Below are 12,250 nucleotides of genomic sequence, written 5' to 3'. Positions count from 1 at the left end.
GTGTCCAAATATGTGGCTTCATTTCTCAGGCTGCAGCTCCACCTGTCGTCTACTAGACAAAAATTTGCGTTCAGATTTATGCTGATACATGCTCTAAAAACTAATTCCTTTTTCTTTTTCATTTTCTTTTTCAATGAACAAGCACTTGTTTTCTCTCTTTCCTACCCTTTCAATTTAAAACAAAAGGAGAAAAACAAAACCTTTGTGACAAATATGCATAGTCAGTCAGAACAAATACAATATCAGATGGGTCCAAAAATGTAGGTGTCTGTGTCTTGAGTCCATCCCCTCTCTGACAGGAGGTGGGCAGCCTTTCCTTGTGGGTCCTCTGGAATTGTGGGTGGTCATTGCATTGAACAGAGTTCTGAAGTCTTTCCAATTCATTCTTCTTTACAAGATCACTATTGTATACATTGTTCTCCTAGTTCTGCTCACTTCCTTCTGCATCAGTTCATACAAACTTTCCCAAGTTTCTCTGAGACCATTCCCTTCCCCATTTTGTACAGCACAGTTGTATTCTATTGCATTCATATAGCACAATTTGTTCAACTGCTGCCCAATTAATGGGGAAATGATGAGATTCTTAATAGCTTCTACTGTGTTGTTTGTTTCTCTGCCACCTATCACTGTGGAATCAGAAAATAGTCATACAAGCTGACTTGAAATTTTTTCTTTGTTCATGGGTAATTGTGACCAAGAATTCATCACTCAGTGGCTACCTGGTGGTGTCTCTATGCTTAGTTAAGACAGTAGATGCAGTATATGGTCAGGAGAGAACGCCCAACCTTTCCAGCTTCTTAGAATCAGTCAGAGTTTGCCCTTATCTGGAGTAGATTTCCAGATCCCAGGATCACTACTATTGCAAGATGGTTCCTACAGTTAGGAAGTGGGGGAACCCAAGGGCCTTTGCCTCCAAAACCAGAGTCCTTTCACTTCCATTCTGAAGTCATTTTATATTGCTACAGTAATGAGGCCCTGGGCATGGTTGAGTGCTGTGGAGACGGAGAGGAGGAGGCAGATGGCAGAGCTTTGCTCTGCCTCTTGCTATCCTCTCCCCCATAGCAAAACAGTGGAGGAATGATGACTCTTCTGGTTACCAGGTGTATGCTAGACAGCAACTCCAAGAGGAGGGTAATGGGCTTTCAGTGTTCCCAACGTAACTGCTTGAAAGAACAGTCCCACACTATCCTCTCCAAGGTGACCTTCTATCTGTAGTGACCAGGCTAGTTTCCAGTAATGGGGACTCCATTATCACTGAACCATGTTTGGAAGCTAATGCTGCAGGAGGCATGGCCAAATGACTTTTTAAGTGCTCCGCAGTCATTAAGCTCACCCTCATACTCCCTTGGTGGGGCACACCTGACTCTTCTGTCATTTTTGTTCAGCCAACCAACCTGAACCATGATGGTACCAAAGCTGTTCTGGAAAGTTTAGGAATGGTAGTCAATGGCACAATTTCCCTAGAGGTTATGGGGTTCCATAGACCCATCTCCCATATTAGAACAATGGCTTTCTTTTAGTATGGGAGTAGCTTGGGATCATTGAAAGTTGCTGTACAATTTCACGAATGCAATCCTATGCATTCTCTTCCTCTTTAGTTCTCAATGAAGACCATTGCCCATCCTGTCCCCAGGATCCTATATGTTAGCCAGGACAAAAAGTATCCTTGGTTTTTCCTATATGGCTAGTTAGGGCGATCTCTTTTAAATCATCATATACCTATTGCAGACACACTGGAGTACTTTGGGGCTTGCTGCAGTCAGCCTGATGTCATGTGTCACCTAGAGCATCTGGAGGACCTCACCATCTCCCATTTGAATCCTTCGCAAGATGGTGACAGTGCCTTTGGGGAGGGCACCTTTCTCTTTTATATCTGGGTTGTTATAATCAGTAGATCCTTATGTTTATGTCATTTAGAAGATCTTTGTGATCACAACGAACTTGTCTATGATCTAATACATTGAAGATACCTTGGATGATGAGAGCATTTGAGTCTGTATGCACATACACGCATAAATATATATGCATGTATTTGTAATTATCAAATAATAAACATAGAAGGATCTTTTTTCTCTGTCACTTAACTGTGTGCCTATAAAGATGTGGTCTCCGGTAGAAGACTATTCCTAAAGCTTCTGTCTCTTGCCTTCTCCAGCTTAAAAAATCAAGGATATCTTTTATGTGTACAGATCATTTGCGTAAAGATATCATAGAAATATAAGAGAAATATAAGAGAAGGTATATATGTTTTCTCACCTGCCTGCTTCCAGCCATAATTTATCTTTTTCTCCTTCCAAGACCTTAAAAATCAATCCTTAATGTTTTCAAAAGTGTGTGGTCTCTAGCATGAATTTCTTTTGTGTATACTTGAGCTGGCTTAATGGAATATGTTGCTTTTTCAGGATATTTATTGTACAGGTGGGCTTCTCTTGTTCATCACAAGGTATTCTCAACATTTTAGGGCATTTTCAACTTTTATAACTTAAAGCTACACTAAGATGTTGGGGCCATCCTATACTGAATTCCAGCCTCTTTTATTTTTTGCCTTCTTGAATGATCTTGCAGCATCCAACTTGTTAGACTTCTCCAGGGGGATGTCCCCTTAAATGCAACATGATTAAAACTGAACTTATCACTCTCTCCTCCTAAACCAGCTGTCCCCTCAAATCTCCATATTTCTGTTGAGGATACCAGCATTTTTCTATTCACCCTGTTTTGTAATCTCAGATTCAGCCTTGACTCTTCCTTCTCTCTCACCCCAAATATCTAGTCAGATGCCTAGTTGAGTTGATAACTACCTCCACAATATTGCTACCACTTATTTTCTTTTTATTTGTATGGTCATCACGTTAGTTCAGACCCTCATCACCCTTATCTAGACTACTGCAGCTGACCACAGATTGGTCTCCCTGCTTCCAATCTTTCTAGTCTATTCTCCACACATTCAACAAAAGAATATTCCTAAAACCCAGAACCATGTCACCCCCTCTCCTTCCACTCAAAAATGTTCAGGATTTCCATATTACCTCCAGGACAAAGTACACATTCCTTAGTCTGATATTTAACACTCTTAAGGGCAGCTAGGTGGCGTGGATAGAGCACCAGTGCAGGAGTCAGAAGGACCTGAGTTCAAATCTCACCTCAGACACTTGACACTCACTGGCTGTGTGACCTTGGGCAAGTCACTTAACCCAATTGCCTCATCCTGGGCCATCTCCAGTCATCCTGATGAATATCTGGTCACTGGATTCAGATGACTCTGGAGGAGAAGTGAGGCTGGTGACCTGCACAGCCCTCTCTAACTCAAAACAAAATCAAGTGCAAATCATGTCATCATTTCTCTGATGGTATGGTCTTCTTCAGCAATGAAGGAAGAACACACACACACACATGCAGTTTAACACTCTTGACAACCTCTTTCCTGCTTATCTTTCTAGATTTATTTCATGTTGTTCTTTAATTTTTAATAAATGGTCTTTTTCTCAATTTTTTTGTGATTGAATTTTTGTTGTTGTTGTTGTTTAGTAGTTTTCAGTTATGTCTAATTTTTTGTGACCACTTTTTGGAGTTTTCTCACTAGGGATACTGGAATGGTTTGCCATTTCCTTCTCCAGCTCATTTTACAGATGAAGAAACAGAGGCAAACAGGGTTAAGGGACTTGCCCAGGATCTGAAAGGTAAGTGTCTCAGGATGGATTTGAACACAAGTCCTCCTGACTCCAAGCCTGGCACTCTATCCATTTATCCACTGCAACATCTAGCTGCCTAGGTTTGAGAGTTCAAATATAGCAGTTCCACTATCATTGATGATGAAAATTGTTTGCTGTATACCTCCAATGCCATCAAAGACACCCCCCCAAAGAGATCTTATATGTGCCAAAAGATTTATCACAGCACTTTTTGTACCAGTAAAGAATAGGAAATAAAATGTCCTTCAAAGAAGAGATGACTAAAGAAATTGTGGGGCAAGTGTAATGGGATGTTGCTACGGTAATTAGGATGGATCTAGAGAAGCAGAGGATTTATAGGAACTGACATGAAGTAAGCAAAATCAGGAAACAATATATGGAACATGACTGCAGTTAGGTAAATGGAAAGAACACACAGGAAAACGAAACTGAACACTGTAATTATAATGTTTAAGCAAGGCCCAGAAGAAGAAGATAACGTACCTTCCTGCCTTGTTCGCAGAGGTAGAGCAGGATGTCTGTAGAACATTGCATCAATCATTAGATTTGGTTTTGCCACACTGCTTTTCTGTCTGTCTCTCATTTCTCTCTTTCTGTCTCTCCTCTGTCTCTTCTCCCTCTCCTCTGTATATCTCCTCTCATCTCTCTCTTATTCTCTCTCTCTCCTCTCTCTGTCTCTCTCTGTGTGTCTCTCCCACTTTCTCTCTCTCTCTCTCTCTCTCTCACTGATATCTATCTCTGTCTCTCTCTCTTTTTCTATCTCTATCTCGCTTTCCTCTCTTTGCCTCTGTCTTTTTGGGGTGGGGGAGAGCAATATACTGGAAAGAACAGTGGTGTAAAAACAAGGATATAATTTTTTTAAAGAAAGAATATAGTTTGCTGGAGAAATGTTGGTCAATCTGTTTCATTTTTCATTGGTTTGTTGTCCTTCCTCTTCTCACTTCCTCTGCAAACACTCTTAGATTGATTGGGTTTATCATTTGCATTCTGCAGACATGTTTTCCTTTCAACATTCTTCACTGTGTTGTGAAGTGATATTGTTCACAACCTTATTCCCTTTTCCCCTAAAATATTTGACAATTGAGTTTATATTTTAAACAAGTGTTATCCTGATGTGCCACATGTCTGCTTGACAAAGCAATCAAAGGTTTGTTCTCTGAGATAATTTCTAGGTAATTTTGGCCTCTTCATTGTGATAATTGTTTTACCTCTCTAACTTCCGTAGGAAATGTTGATAATCAGAACCAATATCTTATTTCATCCATTTCCCATTTTTCAGCATGGATGACTCAACTGAATAGGTCAGGCTGGAGTTGTTACAATTGGCTAGAATGTTGTCTCCTCTTTGTACTTTCAGATCAGTGTTGATTTTGTTAAAGCTTTGCTGTATTCACTGATGGTCTGAATGCATACAGAGAGCTGATTCAGAAATTATTCTAGTAGTAGTGTTTCCTATCTGTCTGTTCAGTGTCCTTCCAATTTCATTATTCTGGTGCCACATGGAACTTGTTATATCCTAAGAAGAATGCTCATCCTCTTCAGGAATTTGGCTTCTGGGTGGTCTAGCTTGGTTCCTTTCATTTCTTAGTCTCAAACCATGTTTGCCAGCACTTCTGTCAACATCCTTTACTTTGAAGCCCTTGACAATCAATATATATATTGGCTTGGCTTTGGACAGTTTTTGTTTGTTGCATTTTTCTCTCTTCCCTCTCTGCAATATATGTTGGTTCATAAGGCAAGACCTTGATGGTCATCTTCTTACTTAGAGGGAGTGATGCCACATGAGATGGCCAACAATCGAGTAAGATGATTTCTTCCTGACTCTGAGCGTACCATTAACAAGCAACATCTACTACGCACCTGTTATGTTTCTGGCATTGTGCCAGGTCTTGACAGTACAAAATTTCTGGCCTCAAGGAGCTTACAAGGTAGCAAGGACATACATACATATGTATTTTATATGATATGTATGTATGTATACACACAAACATACAAAATAGACACAAGGCAAAGCCCAGCAATTCCACTCTGTTCCTGTCCAAGTAGAACCTTCAAGCCTTGCTTCTGTCTAAGTCACACTTCCTTTTGTCACCTGGCTTCCCTTAGAGAGAGAATGCCATATGAATATCTCCACATTCTTTCAGTAGGACATGAATTTATTGGTTGCTGGAAAAGAGTCTTACATCTAGAATGACACTGGTTATTATTTATGGATAATCTGAAGACTAACTCCCAGCATCATTTCTGCCTTCCTACTTCCTCATCCACCATCCCTCAGACAAGGGGGGAAGGGTTGCCAGAGTCTGATGAGCATGATTATATTTTTCTTTGTCCCTTAGGTTGCTGTGGCTAAAGAATTCATCTCAAGATCAATCTCTTGGTGATGATCCTTGGGAAGCAGAAGTGGACCTTTCCAGCTTGACCACAAACATTACCCCAAGCACTCAGGTTTGTAAATTCGGTGTTTTCTGGGACTCCTCGCTCTACCCCTTCCCACATTCCACTCCATCCAATCAGTTGCCAGATCTTGTCATTTCTGCCTCACATCTTACCCTTTCACTCCACTTGAGCAGCTCTACACACCATGTGGTTACCCCTGACCTCTGTTCAGGCCCTCCCTTATTACCTCTTATCTGGACTATTGCAACAACCTCTATTTACTGCCTCTTTCTCAAGTCTCTCCCTACTCTACTGCATCCTCATTCAGCAGCCAAAATGATCTTCCTAATGCAAAAGTCTGACCATGCCATTTCCTCCTGTTTAATAACCTTCTGTGGCTCCCTATCACCATCAGGATCAAATGCAAACTCCTACATGTGGCATTTTAAGCTCTTGGCTAGGTAGTCCTTTCCTATCTTTCTGATCTTCTTATGCATTGCTCTCCTCCACATACTCTACCATTCACCCTGGCCTGCGTGACAATCATGACACAATACTTCCAGCTCCCATCTTCCACCTCCATGCTTTTGCTCTGACTGTTACTCATGGTGGCAATGCTCTCCCTCTCCACCTCCACCTCTGAGTATTTCAAAGCAGAGTATCATGTCTATAAAATCCTTTCCTGATTCCTCTGCATCCCTCCCCAAGTCACCTTGTATTCACTGGGTCTATTTCTACATATTCTTATGTCTGGACGTATTGGCTCCACTATTAAAATGTAAATTTCATGAGGAAAAGGATTGTTTCATTTTGTCTGGGTCCATGCCTAGCATGGTACTTGGCACACTTGGTGCCTATTAAGTGTTTGCTTGATGGATGGACTAAAAACTTCAGGGCTTGTACTTTACTAGTTTCTTAGCTTTCAAGCATTCAGAGTCACCTCTGGGCCACGATGGAAGCCAAAGTCATGTGGCTGGGAAACTGAGCATCAGGATTTGAACCCAAGTCTTCTGACTCCAAAGCCAGGACCCTCTCCACTGTACCTCTGAAGCTATTCTCTTAAGTCAGAGTAATGAAGACCAGCACTAGGATAGGGGACTTGGGCATGGAGAAGAGGGAACAGATTGCAGAGGGTTCTCTTCCACTCCCTCCTATGGTCACCCCCCAGGGCTTCTGAACTGGAAGGCAAAGGGATGGGTGAATGATGCCCCATCTTGCCTTAGTTTGTGAGTGGACAGGACCTCCTAGTGCAGAGAAAGGGGCAATGTTCCCAGTGCTTGGTTGAGTGAACCCCTCCCTTTGACAGCCTCTCCGTGGGGTCACTAAATATGTCTGAGCTGATCATAATGGGGACTCCAGGTCCTTGCCCAGGGCTACAAGGGGGAGGGAGAGAAAGAGTGAGAGAAGAATTGGTAGAGTTGGAGGGGACCCCAACTTAGTCACCCCCTGTACTCAGTCTCCTAGCTCTTGCACCCACCCAGACATCTGGTGACCCCCTTCCCATATATTCCACCTAGACTTGCCCTTCTGAGAGTTTCATCCCCTTCATGCCTTCCCAGGTCATTTCTCATCTCAGCTTTCTCTGAAATATCCACCCCCTCCCCCTTGGATAATGGGAGATGAAGGTCGAGTCTGGGGAGGGGGAAAGCTTTCAGCTTGGGGCTGGCAGGTGCAGATAAGGATGGTGATCACAGGATCCTAGCTCTGGAATTCAAGGGATCTCAGAGACCATGTAGTCTGCCCTGCCCCCCACTCCATTTTACAGATGAGGAAACTGGAAAAAAGGGAGTTTAAATAACTTGCCTAGATTAACATGTAGAATCAGAGATCCAATGATTAATAATGATAATAATTATTATTATACAGTTAATTGGGGCAGTGAGTAGAATAGTCATCCTAGAGTCAGAAAGACCTGTGTTCAAATCCAGTCTCAGACACTTACTAGCTATGTCACTTCTGCTTAATTTTTTCAACTGTAAACCGGGAATAACACCATGTACCTTGCAGGGTTGTGAAGGTCCAAGAATATATGTGTAAAGAATTTAGTGCAGGGATCGGCACATAGTAAGTGCTGTATAAATTCCCTTCTCCCTAATAATGAGAATAAATGCCATTTATATTGCATTCTAGGGTTTGCAAAACACTTTGTCAGTCAACTAGCATTTCTTATTAAGCCCCTATTGTGTGCCAGGCTCTGTGCTAAGTGCTAGGGATACAAAGAATGGCAAAAGATGGTTCTTCCTCTCAAGGAATTCATAGTTTGATGGGACAGACAACATTCAAACAACCATGTCCAAACAAAGTATATTCAAGAAAAATTGTAAAGGACCAATTGAAAGAAGGCAATAGATTTGGAGGGGTGGGGGGGAATAGGAAAGGTTTAGTAGAAGGTAAGATTTTACAAAGATTAATTAATTTGATCCTTACAACAATCATGGGAAGTAGGTAAAATTATTACCCCCATCTTCCAGATGAGGAAACTGAGACAGATGGAAGTTGTGACTTGCCCAGGGTCACACAGTTACTGGGTATCTGACAGGATTTGAACTCAGAACTTCCTGACTCTAGGACTGGTCCATCCCCCTCTCTCAACCCCTCCCAGCAGCCACTTTCCAGAAGAGGAAGCCAAGGAAGAAGGAGATTGAACCTCTGGGATTTGAATCCAGCCTCTTTACTTATTCTTATTCCTCATATGATCATTGGCAAATCAATCTCCCTACACCCGAGTTTCCTCATCTGTAAAATAAGGCTAAGGCTCATTGGTGTCAGAGCTGGGATTTGAACCTAGAGCCTCTGGCTCCCAGACCTCTCCTCCTTCATTGGCCAATTATTCTCATGACCTGGCAAGTCACAGGCTTCTGAAGTCAAAGATGCCAGGGCCTAAAATGCCCTCCATCCCTCTCATTCTCTTCGTGCTGAGAGACCTCTTGGGAGGGGTTGGGAAGTCAGGCCAGGCTGGCTATTCAGAGCTGTAGGGAGCCTCACCCTGCTGGGGTGCTCTGCATCTGCTTCTAGCTCCAGGAGTGGGCAAGTAGCATTTATAGAGCATCTGCTATAAGCTATCAGCTGTTCCAAGTAACTATCAACAGTGATGATTGGGGTGGGGCAGAGCATCCACAAAGCAAATCCAGCTGCCCCCAGAAGAGAGGATTCCCCCCTCCCAGGGCCTAACCACCTCCTCTCTCCCAGCAGACTTCTCCTTCTTCCTTAACATCTGCCTTCTCTGGGACTCCCCCCCCCCCCCATCTTCTGAGGGCCTGGAGGAGCAGGCCCTGAAGGATGAAGCAGTGATGGTTCTGGAGCCAGGGGACTGGCCTACATGACCTCAGAGAGGGGAGGGGGAACCTATAAGTCAAAGTCGAGGCAGGCAAGGTCTAGCTCCACCCCCCAAAAAAGGAGTATTTCTGGGCTGAGCTGGTTTGGGAGATGTGTCATTCTCCAGTGAAGAGAGGGAAGGACATTCTGCACTCTGAGAAAGCTCTGGTATCACCTCTCTGGAGGTTCCTGCCCCTTTGCTACCCATCTCCCCCCGCCACTGCCCCATGTCCCATCCTGTCTTCACTGGTCCTCACCAGATACTCTCACTGCTCCCCTGTAGTGTCCCTTAGCCCCACTCACTGCCTGGTCTGTCTTCACTGCTCCAGGTCCTTCCATTGACCCCACCCCTCACCCTTGTCCTCACTAAGCTCCCTCTAATGACCCTACTCCCCAGTCCCTCCTTCCCAGTGGGATGGGGGGAGCACTAAAGGGGAGGGGCTGGGGGTCAAAGAGGCAGGGACTTTAGGAAGTTGAAGGAGGGAGATTTAGGACTCAACCCTGTAAGCCCCTCTCTACCCTTCTATACCCACTCTGGCCCCAAACTTCCCCTCCAGGGCAGCCTGTGCATCTGACACCTGCAAGCCTTCAAGCCTCTCTATCTTGACCATGATCCGGCCTCTTCCATTGTCCAGCCTCCTCCTGGGCCTTCTGTGCCTGTCACTCTCTGGAGTCCAGCCCAGGTCAGTCCAGCCCCATTGTGCCCCTCAGACCTTGAGACCCTAAGACACTCAATCTCTCATTCTAGAGATATCAAGAACCTTACCCTGGCTCCAGCATATCCCAGACCCCCTTCTCCTTTTCTCACCCTTCAAATTCATTGCTTTCCCCAAGCCTTCCTTAACCCTTGGCTGCAGAGGTGCCATATCCCCATTATCCAGAGTTGAGGACTGGGAGGATGAGGCAGGGACGGGAAATTGGGAGGAGTGGAGGGTGCTAAGGGTCCAGTGATACCTTTAAGAGGTTTCCCTGGTTGGGGGTAGGCAGGGAAGATTAATGGAGAGATACAGGCCCACAAAGGATAGAACGGAGTATAGAAATTCACAGTGAGGATGAAGAGGTTCAGAGCCCAGAATAAGGACCTATCTGGCCCTGCATCTAGTCTGGGATCTGGTCCATACTGTCCCACCTCCTGAGGACAGGCTAAAAGGAAGTGACTAGCCCAGGGTCTGGTGGTAGGGGGGTAGAACTCATCCCACAAAGGATGAGAACAACAGAGCATCGGGAGGTTTGAGGCCTCACTGCCTCTCCTAATCCTACCCTAGGACCCTATGGGGGGGATGGGACAGGAGGCTAATTCTAGAGGCTGGGATTTAGTGGAAATGACCCTGGAAACCTAGAGGCCCAGGTCAACCACAAGAGGCTGGGAGGGAGAGCCAGGAGCTGGGGATTTGACTTCTTAAGGCAAACTGATAACAGGACGCTGTGGGGCTGTGGTGCTGGGTTCGGAGGCATAGGAGACTTAGTCATGGAGGCCAGAGAACAGGGAAGAGAGGGTTGGAGCCTAGGCCAAGGGGGGAGCTGATTCTGTGAATGAGGCTTGACCTGATGGAAAGGGCCTGTGGGCCACCTTTCTCTCCCAGGCCTCTTCCAGAGAAGGCACTGGATGATGCTGCTAACTACCTCCCAACAAATGCCCTTGAGTTGGCTGAAATGCCCCCCCTCCCTGAAGGAGGCCAAGAAAAGTGCTCCTTCGAAAAAGGCTGCTTCTTTGAAATATGTGGACCCGAAGACCCAGCCAACAACTGACTGGGGCCTGAACCCTGAAGCCCCTACTCCTGGTGACAATGGCAGACCTAAGTCCTTTGGCTGAGGTGCCCCCAGAGCCTGGCTCTGATTCCTGAGGTCAGGTGGGGTGCTGAGCCAGAATGGGATGAAACCCGGGGGCTACCTATCAATAAAAACTCACTTGTGTGTTTACATAAACCTTAGTGTCTCGGGAGACTCACTAGCTTGGTGGGGGAGGGGCAGGCACTCAGAGAACTTGGGGGTTCTGGGAGAAGGGTTCAGAAGGATTGGGGGGCCAGGAATCAGGTGTCTGAGGGAGCAGGATGCTCAGAGATTAGGGGACTGGGGATGGGCTTGGGGGTACAGGAAGCAGGGAGTGCAAGAATCAGGAGGCTTGAAGGATCAGGGCTCCAGGGCTTCTGGTTTAGGGGATCAGGGGATCATGATTCAGAGGGCTTAGAGGCTCAGGGAATAGGGATAGGGGATTGTCAGGGATTGAGAGCTTGGGGTACAGAAGGTCCAGAGCTCCAGTGGTTCAGGGCTTTGTGGGTCCTAGGCCAGGAGTCCCATGGCATGAGAACTTGGCTGGGTAGGTGGCATCGAGGACCAGGAGGGGGGAGGGAGCTGGTTTAAACACACTCAATACTGACCAATCAGAAGCACAAAGCAGGCCCCTGGGAAGGAAGCAGAGTCTCAGGCCATTGTGAGGCCTCTTCAGGGAAGGCTCCTGGCTTGGGGCAGAGAATGGCAGAGGGGAGGAGGGGACAGGAGTCCTCAAGGTTGTGGAGAAAGTGGGCCATCTGGTAAATTCCCATTGTAAGTAATTATTCTTGCTAAGTTGCTAAGCTCAGTTCTGTTATTTATACCTGAAAAGGCATATTGTTGTCAGGCCCCTTTAAATATTGGTGCCCTTGGACAGAGCCTCAGCTGCCACTCCTAGGTCGTCTCTGAGGGACTTGATGCTTTGGGGCTCATGCACGGGAGGAGAGACTGGCCAGGTTAAGGTGAAATAGTCACAAGCCTGGGGTCAGGCATCAGTCACAGGCTGCCTACTCATGCTGGGAAGGCACAAAGGCAAAGTGGGAGAGGGAATGCAGATTTCAGGGAAGAAATAGGCTGTTGTGCCCAGAAGGCCATGT

The 12,250-nt window shown here is 45.4% G+C and overlaps 1 long non-coding RNA gene across 2 annotated transcripts; it reads left to right on the top strand.

The window, feature by feature from the left end:
* Window positions 1–9,149: 9,149 nt before the first annotated feature.
* LOC140496549 (uncharacterized) lies at window positions 9,150–11,309 on the top strand. Of its 2 annotated transcripts, none has more exons than XR_011964290.1 (3): window positions 9,150–9,551; window positions 9,941–10,066; window positions 10,967–11,309. It is a non-coding gene; the product is annotated as an uncharacterized lncRNA (long non-coding RNA). The 2 variants fall into 2 exon arrangements; XR_011964291.1 differs by having other exon boundaries at window positions 9,156–9,568.
* The last annotated feature ends 941 nt before the right edge of the window (window positions 11,310–12,250 follow it).

This window comes from Notamacropus eugenii, chromosome 3 (genome assembly GCF_028372415.1).
Source record: "Notamacropus eugenii isolate mMacEug1 chromosome 3, mMacEug1.pri_v2, whole genome shotgun sequence".
In the NCBI taxonomy this organism is placed as follows: domain Eukaryota; kingdom Metazoa; phylum Chordata; class Mammalia; order Diprotodontia; family Macropodidae; genus Notamacropus; species Notamacropus eugenii.
Note: the sequence above shows the minus strand (reverse complement) of the source record. Positions and strands in the feature narration are given on the sequence as shown.